Source organism: Salminus brasiliensis, chromosome 2 (genome assembly GCF_030463535.1).
Source record: "Salminus brasiliensis chromosome 2, fSalBra1.hap2, whole genome shotgun sequence".
Taxonomy (NCBI): domain Eukaryota; kingdom Metazoa; phylum Chordata; class Actinopteri; order Characiformes; family Bryconidae; genus Salminus; species Salminus brasiliensis.
The window spans coordinates 8,346,518-8,361,261 of NC_132879.1; positions in this window are offsets into that span (position 1 = coordinate 8,346,518).

Here is a 14,744-nt window from a genome sequence, read left to right on the forward strand (position 1 = left end):
CTTCTATGGTATTGCTTATAGCACGTTTTTTTTGTAGAGTGCATGTTGTTCATGAACACTATATCCAGACAATCTTTCTTATTAGGGAACCAGTAAGATGCTCCATTGCTGACACAGCTTGTATAATCTTCAAAGAAAGCCACTGACCAATAGAACAGGATGCTCTTGAGGTAACCATGCCAAAGGCAGAACATGGGCTGGAGTAGTAAAAAAGCCCCCCAGCACTGAACTGTGGAGCAGTGGAACCTTTTTTTCTGGAGTGATGGAGCTCCATCCAGTACCTTTGGGATTATTTGGAGTGCCAGAACTACTCATCCAACATCAGAACATGACCTCGCTGATACTCTCATGAGATTACTACAATCAAATCCTCCTCACAGCAATTGTCCATCATCTAGTATAAAGTCTTCCCAGAAGACTAGAGGTCGTTAAAGAAGGGCACACTTTCTATCAGTACATTTGATTTCAGAAGCAGAACATTACAGGAGCACCATCATTTGGACATATAGTGTATAAATGTGTGAGTGTGTCTGCGGGAGTGTGTTTATCCTGTTTGGCTCAGAGTGACGAGCGTGAGTGACGTGTCTCTCTTGTGCAGAGCATGATGGGTCCAGATGACCCGCTGTTGTTGACTTGCCGTGCCAAAGCCGCAATCATCCATCCAGGAAACGTTGGCGTCCGCCCGCTCTCCAGAAACAACAGGCTCTCGCACACACCTGGCTTCCATCTGTCAGCAGCACCTGGTGAAGATGCTTCAGCTCCGCTTAAGCCATCATCCTCATCCTCCTACTCTTCCTTATCCGCTCTACCTGATGGGGAGGAGTGCTCGGAGAGCCAGAGGGAGGCAGAGAATTTCCCACCCAGGTTCATACAGTGTTTAGGGTCAACACAGATCATTGAAAAGTACACCTTAGGTTGGATGTAGGGCTGCCAAACCATTAAAGTTCATCATATTTGCTTAAATGTGACCCCAAAGAAATGCTTAAAAGCAGTACCTTCTGCCTACGTAGCTTTATAATGTGACACAACAACCTTCATCTGATTGTATTTATTACTTTCAATAATTCAGTAATTATTTTCATGTTTTCTAATCAACCTGAACATGAAATGTTTTGATTTTGAAAGATTCCTTCATTACCAACATCCTGTTAAAGCAACAGTGTCCACATGTTCCCTGCAATGACTGTATAGATCATACACCAATGAGCCATAACATTAAAACCAACTGCCTAATATTGTGTAAGCTCCCTTTGCGTGACCCATCCACAAGACCTCTGAAGGTGTCATCCTTTAAGGAAGTCCTGTAAATTATGAGGTGGGGCCTCCACGGAGCAAACCAATGAGCCTTAGGTGCTCATGACCCTGTCGTTGGTTTATCAGGTGTCCTTCCTTGGTGAACTTTTGGTAGGCACTGATCACTGCATACCATGAACATCCCAGATGACCTGCCTGACCTTTTGGCTGTGTACTGTCCTAGTCATCTAGCCATCACAATTTGACCCATGTCATAGTGGCTCAGTTTATTGCGCTTGAATGGACTGTTCACTTGCTGCCTAATATATCTACTCCTTGTCAGATGAAGCCACTGTAGATGAAGATAATCAATGGTTTTCACTTCACCTGCCAGTGGTTTGAATTTTATGGCTGATAAGATGTATATATATATATATATATATATATATATATATACACGCTATGTTGTAGTGGAGGTGGTTAATTTATCCACTGGTCTTCCAGTGAGCCTTGTTTCCCCCATAATGTTTGGTAATGTTACCATGCACCAGTGGGTGGAGTAAAATAGCACCACCTCCATCTGTCATGGAAGGAAACGCTGCTTAGCAACACTTTAAGCAAGTAGTGTTTTACTCTATATAGTACTGGTAATAGTAATATAGTAAAATAGTAAGCCTTTTGGATGAGGAGGTTGAGGAACCTTTGTTTGGGTTATATATCAATATCTTTTTGTAAATGTTCTTTACAGAACCATATACAGACAGAACCATTCAAATGGTTCTTTGAGTTTGTAATGGTTCTGTATAGGATCATTGCTCTCAGTAAAGAACATTTTTTAAGGGTGTAGCTCAGAGCTCTATCCCTTAATAATGTGTTTCACACAGAAATAAATGATATTAATGAAGGAGAGTGAGTTCTGAGTTCTGAATTGAAGCCTAATTTAATGCTGTCATGCTCTGGGAAATGTTGAAATATATTTTCAGTCAATTATACTTATAATTATAATTTCTACTGACTTCAATGCAGAAATTAGATTTTGGTAGGTGAAATGCTGTATATCTCATATTTTCCACTATTGGAGTGTAATGTAACTCTAACATAATTTGGCTTATCTTTACACTATTAAAAATCAAGGTACTACCAAGGGTTCTATGCCATTGAATAACCACTTTTACTTTCAAAAAGATTATTCACACACACGTCTCTTTTATCAAAATGATTTAAATGATTTAGAGACTCTAGAAATAGGCTATAAAAACACCCAGAAATAGATCAAATAACCCTATAAACCCATACTGAACAACACTAGAGATTTCGACTAGATTAAACATATGTATTTGCTTTCCTCTCACAGACGGCCGCTGAAACTGGCACCTCTGGAGCTCCCCCTGGAGGTGAAGGAGGCTCAGTGGCAGAAGATGCACAGCGTCCAGCAGGAGGCCAAGGCCTCTGCCCGTAAACTGGAGGCGTTCGGGGGTGAGCCGTGCCCAAGGAAAGTAAAGGCCTGTGGCTCAGATCGAGTGGCCAAATCTCCGGCACGGCCTCCACTGACCACCATCGTGAATCCCTCCAAACTCCAACAGAGAGCCAACAGAGATCTTCTCCTCCCTGTCAATCAGTTCCAGCTGGGTGATGATGATAGGCTGGTTGAGAAAGAGGCAGGTCATAAGGAGAGAAATATGATTCCTGGGGCAAAATCTGCTCATCTCTGTTCTTCTGGCCAATCAGCACATGCTGAGCAGACCACAGGCCAATCGGCACGTGCCCAGAAGACCACAGGCCAATCAGTGCATGCTGAGGTGAGCTCAACTCAATGTTTTGCTGCTATTTTAAAATAATCACGAATGGGAGCATTACATAGTAAGAATAGTAATAAAAATATTTATCTGGAGGGAAATTTATTTGGCCGTACAACAAACATGCATACTGGCATACAATTTGTCATGTCTCCAGCAGTGTATCTCTTAAATGACCTTTCACAAAATCAGATATTCCTTCCAGAAGGAAGTGGTTAATGCAGATTGCCAAATGGTTACTTATAGAAAAGCTGACCTATGAGTTGCGTCAGAACTCATAATGCTTTACCAGAATTTGGTCCCCTGTAAAGTTGTACTTGAAAAAAGGCCAACTGAAATTCCTTATAGGTCTTCATTTTTACACATGGACAACCTGTTGTATTACATCCCCAGGAAAAGGTGTTCTTATACTCTATTGTTTATGTGTGCACAGCTAACAAAGTAACATCGGACTCGGACATCGGATATTTTTGTATTTTGTAAATAATAAATAAGATAATAAAAAGATGATTATATATATATATATATCACAAATGGGAGCATTACATAAAAAATACAAATATTTATCTGGAGGGAAATGCATTTGGCCGTACAACAGATAACTGGCATTCAATTTATGTCTCCAGCAGTGTATCTCTTAAATGTTGTAGACCTTTCACTGGATGACACCATATTAAGGTATGATACTAAGAAGTAGAAGACAGCTCATGAAACAGAACAGAAGACTCAATTAAAAGTTCAGAATTATTCTGGATTAATGCAAAAACAGAATATTAAATATAATTTACAGTACATTCTATTTATATTTTGGAGTATATACTGGCAATGCGTACCAATATATCAAAGCATATGGTACATTGTTTCTTAATAGCCTCAAAATGTTAGCCAAATAGCCAAAAAATGTACAAAATTACAAAAAGTATAAAAATCAGGTTAAAATATTAATTCTGAAATTGAACCCACAATTTTAAATATTTTAAAATTGTCTCAAAAATATAGTCTAATCTCATTTTCAAAATCATCCTAGTTCAAGCTCTATGCCAATCCGCCATAATATTAAAACCTCATATTAAAACTGCCTCATACTGTGTAGGTCCTCCTTGAGGCATGGACCTCACAAGACCTCTGAAGGTGTCCTGCCATATCCGGCACCAAGATGTTAGCAGCAGATCCTTTAAGACCTGTAAATTGCGAGTCTTAGGTGCCCGTTACCTTGTCGTCCGCTCACTGGTTGTCCTTTCATGGAGCTATTTTGGTAGGTACTGAGCACTGTATACCAGGAAAAACCCACAACATTTGGAGATGTTCTGACCCAGTCGTCTAGTCCTCACAATTTGGCGCTTGTCAAAGTGTTGCTTGACCTTGTTTTCACTGTTCACTTGCTGCCTAATATATCCGCCTCTAGACAGATACCACTGGAACCAGATAATCAATGTCAGTTACCTGTCAGTGGTTTTAAAGTTAGATCAGTGTATCGTGATGCATCAGTGACTCATGGTAGTCGTTAGAATATGATTAATGTTATCCTGCTGTACAGGATATCCAGGGTTTGTTTTTGAACTTAAGCCAGTCCTCCATGTCGTCTCAGATGCAGGACGGGGGCTGTAGAAGGCGTCCGAGGCTACGGAGGGCCCAGAGGCTAGAAGAGGATCAGAGCAAATCCGGCTCCTTTACAGGAGGATTATGTGCTGAGGAGGGAAAGCCTGGCCTTGCCTGCACTGGCCCGGGCCAAAGGAACACTGAGAAGGCCCTGAGAGAGGCAAGCAGAGTGCTGGAGAAGGCCTCCCGCAGGAATGCTCCGGGGGTAATGGGGTAGTGGTCGAGGAGCCGGTGGTGGAGAAGTTCAACGGGAGGATGGCTGTTTATGACGTCCAGGAGGCCGCACTGTGAAGTGCCCCTTCAGGGTCAATGGGAGTAGAGACTTGACTACACCATGTGTCCAACAGTTTGTAGGCACCAGCTCCTTAGGCGTTTCTTCTGAAATTAAGAGTATTAATAGGGGGTGTGACTCTGCTTTTCTGGGAAGCCTTTACACTAGATATTGGAACATTGCTGTGAGGAGGATTTGATTGCATTTAGCCTCTTGAGAGCATCAGTGAGGTCAGGTACTGATGTTGGGTGATCAGCTGTTCTGTCACTTCAACTAATCCCGAAGATATTGGATGTAACTTCATCCATCACTTCAGAGAACACAGTTCCACTGCTCCCCAGTTCAAAACTGGGGGCTTTATACCCCTCTAGCCCATGCTCTGCACTGGACATGGTGATCTTAGGTACGTGTAATCACGGCTGCTTCAGAGCACCCCGTTTTATTGGTCAGAGCTATTCTATGGCGATCATACAAGCACATCTGAACACCTGCATCAGTAATAGAGCAGCTTACAGTGGCTGAATTCCCTCATTAGAAGGGGCGTCTGGACATTTTTGGATACACAGTGTGGAGATGTTTACTTATGCTCTCTCTCTCTCTCTCTCTCTCTCTCTCGCTCTCTCTCTCTCTCTCTCACTCTCACTCTCACTCTCAGGATAAATTGTTTATTATTTGGACTCTGTTGGCAAAATAAAAAATAGCCTCAAAATAACCCCATTTATCATTAGTGTTAAAAATGTGTCCAAAATTCAATTAAAACAATCATGTTCAAAATTCAGTTCAATCATTTCAAAAGGTAAAAAAATGAGGTAAAAAAGGTAAAAGAAAAAAGGTAAAATATTGAGATTGATTTTTAAAAGTGTTTTCATTTTATCTATCTACATATATCCTCTCTCTCTCTCTGTCTCTCTTCTCTCTCACTCGCTTCCTTTCTTTCTCTCTCTCTCTCACACTCCTTTACTCTATTTTGTTGTCTGTCACTTATCTTATCTTTTATTATTTCATTACCTCTCTCTCTCTTTCTGCTCCTCTCTTCCTTTCTTCTCACCTCCTCTCCCTTTATTCTCCCCTTTATATCTGTCCTTATCTTATATCCTAATATCATTTATTTCTTTTTTTTATTATTATTGTCTTGTCTCTCTCTATATACATCTCTCGCACATTCCATCCTTCTTCTTCTCTCTTCATCTCTCTCTCTCTTTTCCTTTTTGTCTTCTTACTCTGTCTCTCTCTCTCTTTTTCCCAGTAGCACTCAGGCATCAATGAAGCAATCCAACAAGCAGCTCTATTATAACTTATATAGTTATAATGTATCTATTATATAATATCTATGCTATCTATTGTAATACACAGGTCTAGATGGTCCAGGATGGTTGCTAATGTAAATAAACAGTGTGGAACTTCACTCTATGGGCTGTTTGTCTGTTTTCTCTGAGAGTCTAAAACCAAGGCTCTGAATTCTGGACACAGCAGTTTTGCATCTGGGATCTGTTCCCATCATCACTGAACAGTATTTACAAAGAACCTCAGCTTCTCAGAGCTGATCCAGGTTAACTTTTTTGCTGCTAATGTGAACAGAGGAAGAGTCAGCTGGCCTGCTGTAAACAGCAAGCTCATGTCTGCTCTGTTAGAGAAGTTATATTAGCATCTCTCTGTACCTGGATATCTGTACCTGTAGACCTGTACCTGTAAATCTGTACATGTAGATCTGTACCTGTAGACCTGTACCTGTATATCTGTACCTGTAGATCTGTACCTGGATATCTGTACCTGTAGACCTGTACCTGTATATCTGTACCTGGATATCTGTACCTGTAGACCTGTACCTGTATATCTGTACATGTAGATCTGTACCTGTAGACCTGTACATGTATATCTGTACCTGTAGACCTGTACCTGTAGACCTGTACCTGTAGACCTGTACATGTAGATCTGTACCTGTAGACCTGTACATGTATATCTGTACCTGTAGACCTGTACCTGTATATCTGTACCTGTAGATCTGTACCTGGATATCTGTACCTGTAGACCTGTACCTGTATATCTGTACCTGGATATCTGTACCTGTAGATCTGTACCTGTAGACCTGTACCTGTATATCTGTACCTGTAGATCTGTACCTGGATATCTGTACCTGTAGACCTGTACCTGTATATCTGTACCTGTAGATCTGTACCTGGATATCTGTACCTGTAGACCTGTACCTGTATATCTGTACCTGGATATCTGTACCTGTAGACCTGTACCTGTATATCTGTACATGTAGATCTGTACCTGTAGACCTGTACATGTATATCTGTACCTGTAGACCTGTACCTGTAGACCTGTACCTGTAGACCTGTACATGTAGATCTGTACCTGTAGACCTGTACATGTATATCTGTACCTGTAGACCTGTACCTGTATATCTGTACCTGTAGATCTGTACCTGGATATCTGTACCTGTAGACCTGTACCTGTATATCTGTACCTGGATATCTGTACCTGTAGATCTGTACCTGTAGACCTGTACCTGTATATCTGTACCTGTAGACCTGTACCTGGATATCTGTACCTGTAGACCTGTACCTGTATATCTGTACCTGTAGATCTGTACCTGGATATCTGTACCTGTAGACCTGTACCTGTATATCTGTACCTGTAGATCTGTACCTGGAAATATATACATGTAGACCTGTACCTGTAGATCTGTACCTGTAGACCTGTACTTGTAGACTTGAACCTGTAGACCTGTACTTGTAGACCTGTACCTGTATATATGTACCTGTAGATCTGTACCTGTAGACCTGTACCTGTAGATCTGTACCTGTAGATCTGTACCTGTAGATCTATATAGTATAGTAGAGCTATAAAGTAGTAGTATAAGTTGATGTATGAGGTGGTATAGCTAATATATATATATATATATATATATATATATATATATAGTACATAGTATATATATATAGTTTACACACTACTGAGTAAAACACATGTCCAAATGTTTGTGGACACCCCTTCTAATGAATGCATTCAGCTACTTTATGTTGGACCCATTGTTGACACAGATGTAAATGCACAAACACAGCTTTTCTAGACCCTGTGGAGAAGTACTGCCAACAGAATAGGACTCTCTGGAGCTGATAAACATGAACCTATTGGCACTCTGCCTAGTGCCAGGCATGGTCTAGAGAGGTATAAGGCTCCCTAGCTCCTTCCCACTAATACAATCTGTTTTTGCTTATTTCTTTTTGGAGCTACGAGGCTAATGTAGCTAATCAAGATTTGCTTAAGTTAGATGATTTATTACTGTAGCAAATTTCACCATAGCTTTAAGGGGTTAATGAAGCATCTGCCATAAAGTGTCAACTGTCTGTGTTGGACTGCACACTGCCCTGGGCTAAAGTTAGCCTGACCCATTGACCCCTTGGTCCCCTCAATACAAAGGTAGGCAGTGGAAATAGATTTATAGAGATTCTGTTTCCACCAGTGTGTAAATGTGCTCATGTAGAAGCAGGAGGGGACATTTTCTCAGCTGAGCTGTGACTGGACCGGTCATCTGTGATGCACTTTTAGATGTTTGTCAGGAGTGTTTGTGTATGTGTGTGTTTAAGGTCTGTAAAATCACTTTGAGGTTCAGAAGAAGCATGTAGACTGGGGGCTGCAAGAGAGAGAGGGAGGGGGAAAGGACGAAGCGCTGTGTAAAGAGGAAGTCTGGCATGTTCAGAGACTTTAAGAACAAGCGATTCAACCCCCAGAGAACATGAACCAGAGCTGCTTCCTGAAGGACTGCATAGAAAATGCTACGTCCAGCCAACTGGACAATCTGTACAGCCTGGTCTACATGCACCTTAATCACACTGTGGAAAATAAATAAATAAATAAATAAACTTTGCAGGATCTTTCTGAAAGTACAACATTCACTTGTTTAACTGTCATCTGAAGAACATGACTCATTGTTCTCCAAAATCCCCAAAATCATTGTTTGGAAGTCTTGCAGAAATCTCACAAAAACCCTATGACAAGCCAACATCACTCCACATTCCTCTCTGGCCCACTTGACTGAAACATGTGGCATCTCCACAGCTGTGAGACAGAAAGAGAAAGTCGTAAGTGTCCTATCATTCCGGGTGACCCATGTGTCAAAGTCAGCAGTTCAGCCTGCAAGGGTGTTACTTTGTTAAAATGGCTAAAGTTGGGCTAAATGTCAAATTTAACCAAGTGATCAGTCAAGAGGTTTGATGTCTGAGGTTTGGCTTCTTTACTTTTTCATTTAACCAAGAGGTTGATCAATGAGGCTAATATAGGCCTTGTAGCCTACACCCCACCCATTAGCATGGTGCTAACTACATTCATAAATCCTCATCCTCTAATTAAACCAAGTGGAGGTGTTCAATAATCTGTAATACTGTGATGTTAAAAGGTGCCATGGTAACAAGCTTGCTAATTCATAAAGAAGCATTACTGGTGGTTTCACTAGAGGTTTAGCCTCAACCGTTAACCAACCCCCCTTCTTAGTGATACATAAACCACACCATCACACACACAAAAAAAAATCACATGGAAAAACCTGACAGTAAATGCTCTGGTAAGAAGCTGAAATGTATTTAATGGTCTGTTCAAGTCTCACAAGGCAGTCCTAAAACTTACACACACTCAAGATTATTCTGATCTGCATGATTTAAGTTTCCTGACAAACATCACAACTTCAGTTGAGATGAACTTAGCATTTCAGTACTTTCACAATAGTTTTAAATGTGATTTAGCCAGTAAAGCAAAAAGAATAGATATGTAAATATACTGAGGAAAGAGAAAAAAAAATAACATTTCTGAGCTGTTATAATTTAAATCTGTAGTTATTATGGATCCCGATCAAGGTTTCTTAGCCCCTGATTCCATCCAAGTGTCTTAATGGACCAGTTAACTCTAGGCTAAAGTTTTCCACTTCCCAAAACTTTCTTTTCCACCTTAAATAATGCAGCAGTTACATTCTGCTGGTAAAATATATATACACTGTAACTGAGGCACTTTTTAAGGTGGAATGGAGAGTTAAAATTAGAAGTCAACCTTAGCTTTTGTTTTGGCTGCTAACTGGTAACGCTGCCACACTCATCAGTTCAAATAAAGCTCTGTTTTGTTTTGCTCACTGAAGTAATTTAATGTTGAAATAATTTTGATGTTTTATTTTTCATTCAGTTAGATCTTTGCAAACTTTCACAGGGGATAGGAACTCTCTAGACCAACTAACAATTCACCAATTATCTGCTCAACATCGGCTCAAGACAGTGGGATTGCTAAGTTAACCAGGTTAAGGACACTTCAAAATGCAACATAGCCTGCCTCCTGTCACCGTTTGTCAGGTTTCTAAGGAACAAACATTTGTTTTTGTACATTCTGTGATTTTTTTTGGTAAATCAAGGCAAACTACACATCTGGAAGTGAACAAGCAGCATTGCCTGCAACATGGCAGTCTCTGTGTTTACTAGCAGTCTGGTCTATTTGGAGATGTTTAGCTCTAACGAACTATTTAAACTTTACACATTGATGCGTTGAATTTACTTAATTTAATAAACTATATTACACCTTTCACACACCTTTTCTGACTTCACTTACTTTGGGAATGTAATAAATCTTATTCATGTAGCAACAATGAACATGCTGAGATCACATATTTTGTGCATTGATATTTTGTTTGTAAATATATTCTTAAAAATATAAAGTTACCACAAAGCGACCTTCTGTGACCAGCTTCACAGAAGAACCTATTCAAAGGCATAAGGAACCTTCATGGGATAAGTGTAAAGCTTCTTTTAACATTACATTTACATTTAAGGGTTCCTCAAAGAGCTGTACACTATGTGGAGGTTCTTTAAAAACATCAAAAATGTTTTTCACACTTACAACCCCCAGGATTTTGTAAGCGGTTCTCTGAAGAACCCTCCAGTCACTGGTATTTAGAGATCCAAAAGGAACTATTTGGGATGCACGAGTTTAAGGAACTTTTTAAAAGTATAAAGAACCTTCATGTCATTTAAAGTGTCTATATGAATCGATGGGTTCTTCCTTTTATGTGGAGGTTCTTTAAGGCATAGGGAACCTTTATGTAATGTAATGCTTCCACACAAATTGAAATGTTCTTCAAAAAGCTTTACACTATGTGTCGGTTCTTTAAACATCACAAAGGTCCTTCAAACTCACAACCAGGATTTTGTAAGTGGTTCTTTTAAGAACCCTCCATGGAAAGGTACTAAGGGATCCGAAAATAACTATTTGAGATGTGTAAGTCTGAGGAACCTTTCAAAGACAAGGAAAGTTCATGTAATGTACAGTTTCTATACAAACGTAAGCGTTGTTCAAAGAGCAATGTGGAGGTTCTTTAAACATCACAAATGTTCTTCAAACTCACAACCAGGCTTTTGTAAGTGGGTCACTAAAAATAACCACCATTGAAGTTGGTATTTAGAGATCTAAAAGTGGTTCTTCTATGGTATTTTTTTTTGTTTGGCACTACTAAGCACCAGGCCTGGGGCAGGTCCTGGGTGGTGTACCCCGTGGTCGGGTAAGGCGGACTGGGGAAGCCGAAAAAGAAGGAGGGTAGTGTTTAATGCCAACACATGGAGGTAGAAAGAATGAGAGTGAGGGATGAGAAGCAAAGGAGCGACAGAAATATCCGAGAAGGTCGTCTATTATTGGCAAAGTCCGTCAGTCCCCTTTTTTTGATGTCTGTTGGGCAGGGCAGGCCAGCTCAACCACCTCGTCCCCACTGAAACCCAACACTCTAAACAGCAGTTCCACCCCCTCCCACCTTCCAGCAGAGTGAAGCTCACTCCCTCATACACACTCACACTCCACCACTGTTCTTACACACTGTCTCCCAGCTCTCTGGATTACTGTGTGTGTGAGACAGTGTGTGTGTGTACACCTGTAGCAGTTCTCCATCCTAAGATGCTGTATTGATGTTGACAGGAGTGAGAGTGTGTGGGCATACGTATGTGTTTGTGAGGGCTGGAGTTTCTTCACTAAGGACTGATTGGCTGCACAGGTAAGAATGGGTTGATGTTTTTTTTATTTACTACCATCAAACTTTCATTGTGTGGACAGTTTTAAGTCAGAGTGGTTAATGGTTGCCTTGGATTGTTAAGGTTTGGAGTTGCTAGGAGTCTGAAGACGTCCTAGATGTTCCTCAGATTCCCACAATCAGAGTTTCTATCCAGTCTCTTTTCCCTTCTGGCACACGGTTGAAAAAGAGAAGCTGTTTTCTTCATCTGAGGCACTGATAAAGCAGAAGGTCTGGTTTGTTCATCTGCCGTTTGCTCCCAGGCCTATCGTATTGAGGGCCTTTGGATTTTTGGCCCTTGATTTGGCCCCTAGCTGGGTCTCCAGAGTGTGAGCCGGCAGATCCGGTCTGGAAATGCACCTACAGTGTATTGTTTCTGATTTAACTTTTATATATATATTTTTTAATGACAGAAAGGAGCAGGCATTGTCAAGTACGTAGGCGTGAGTAGACTAGACACTGGAGCATAGGAGAGTTATGAGTATGTTCCTCATGGACACAATGGTGGTTTAAATCCTGGAGCAGAAGTATCCAGCTGCTGTGAGTTCCTGGAATCAAAGAGCTGCTGATGGATGATATTTTATTTGCTTATTTATCATCCTCTTCTTCCTTCTTGGACCTTGTACAACTCTGAGGCCACATAAGCATACAATTGTAATAATTGAGGGATTGGTCATAACAGCTGATAAAATGTCTGGTAGATCAATGCAACCACTATTAATTCGATCAAATTTTAATTGGCTTGAAGCAGACCAGCTTTTTAACCTAAACACATCAAAATATCTGTGTCCAAATATATATGATCACTGAAAAGAGGCTGCTGTTTCAACCACTGGCGCATTTATTTTACACCACAAAGTAGAAATACAAATATTAAGCCACATCAATGTTCTGTACGTCACTGTAGAATATGTTTCTGACCAATCTAGGCATAAAAATACCTGTAAAGGATACAGTTTCAGGGCAACCTTTATATTCATACTTAACATTTTGGGCTGTGCCACTTTACATGGGCTGTATTCATTGACTAGCCACTGTTTTTGACTGGTGAACCTTAGGGAAACAGGATTGGGTGTTGACCTACACAAACATTCAGTCTTCAGTGCTTCTTACTTGGTTGTACAAACAAAGATTTGTTTTCTTCCCTCTCCCTTACTAATTATAGATCATTCTCAGTAATAATTTGAAATGCTATGGCAAAAAAAGACAGAAAAATGATCCAAAATAGCCAGAGCAGAGTCACAGTAACAATACAGCCTTCATTTGTTTGTATGAAACTATGGATTGATGTGGGACCAACTGTGATATAAAGATTCAGGCCCATCACACACAAACAATACTGTAAAACTGTTATCTAATAACTAATATCACTGAAATATCATGAGAATGATCCACAAGCTGAAACTCGAGTGGGTGTTGTTGTTATTATTCAGGTTCACGTTCATTAGCACCAGTAATTCAACTGTGAAAATCAACTGTGCAAAACTCCCAAAAACAAAACAAACGTGTCTGATGAATGTGTCTCCCTTTTCATTTAAAATAATCACAGCATATTTCAGATTTACTGACCCAGTAAACAGTTGTTTGCTGCTTGTAGAAGCATACGTAGCATGCTTTGGTGATCTCTAAGAAAAGTGAGAAGGACCTGTTCTAAATGTAGCTTTCAGAGGTTAACCATGCTGGGAGGACTTTTGGACGCTCAGGACCAAAAGAGGAAACTTAGCCGTGTTTCTTAGATGTGTTTTACAGGTAGACACTCTCACTGACCACTGACTTTATGTTTATTTGGGTTTATGCTAATGTTATATAGAGTTAATTATAGGTAGACACTCTAACTGACCACTGACTTTATGTTTATTTGGGTTTATTCTAATGTTATAAAAAGTTTTACAGGTAGACACTCTCACTGACCACTGACTTTATGTTTATTTGGGTTTATTCTAATGTTATATAGAGTTAATTACAGGTAGACACTCTAACTGACCACTGACTTTATGTTTATTTGGGTTTATTCTAATGTTATAAAAAGTTTTACAGGTAGATACTCTCACTGACCACTGACTTTATGTTTATTTGGGTTTATTCTAATGTTATATAGAGTTTTACAGGTAGACACTCTCACTGACCACTGACTTTATGTTTATTTGGGTTTATTCTAATGTTATATAGAGTTTTACAGGTAGACACTCTCACTGACCACTGACTTTATGTTTATTTGGGTTTATTCTAATGTTATATAGAGTTAATTACAGGTAGACACTCTCACTGACCACTGACTTTATGTTTATTTGTGTTTATTCTAATGTTATATAGAGTTAATTACAGGTAGACACTCTCACTGACCACTGACTTTATGCTTATTTGGGTTTATTCTAATGTTATATAGAGTTTTACAGGTAGACACACTCACTGACCACTGATGTTATGTTTATTTGGGTTTATTCTAATGTTATATAGAGTTTTACATTTTACTTAATGCACACTGTTCAGCTGAATTACCAACTTTAGGCCAGCCCCGTGAACTCTGGCACACGTCCTCCTGGTGGCTGTTGGGTATTCAGAGTTGACAACAAGCGATTGCCACATCATCATAGCTCTGTGGTCCATAATTTAGTGTTTTTGGCTGGTGCCTGCTGAAGCTCTTTCTAACAGTGGTGTACCTGAGCTCTCCTCTCCTTCGCTAAATCAAAAAGCTACTTTCGGCAAAACATCCATTTCTGTCAGCCGGGGGAGAGAAGTGAGTCAGCAGTGCCTCGGCGTTAGCGTCAGTCATCTGAGGAATGAATCAGGCTTGTAAACACAGAACTTT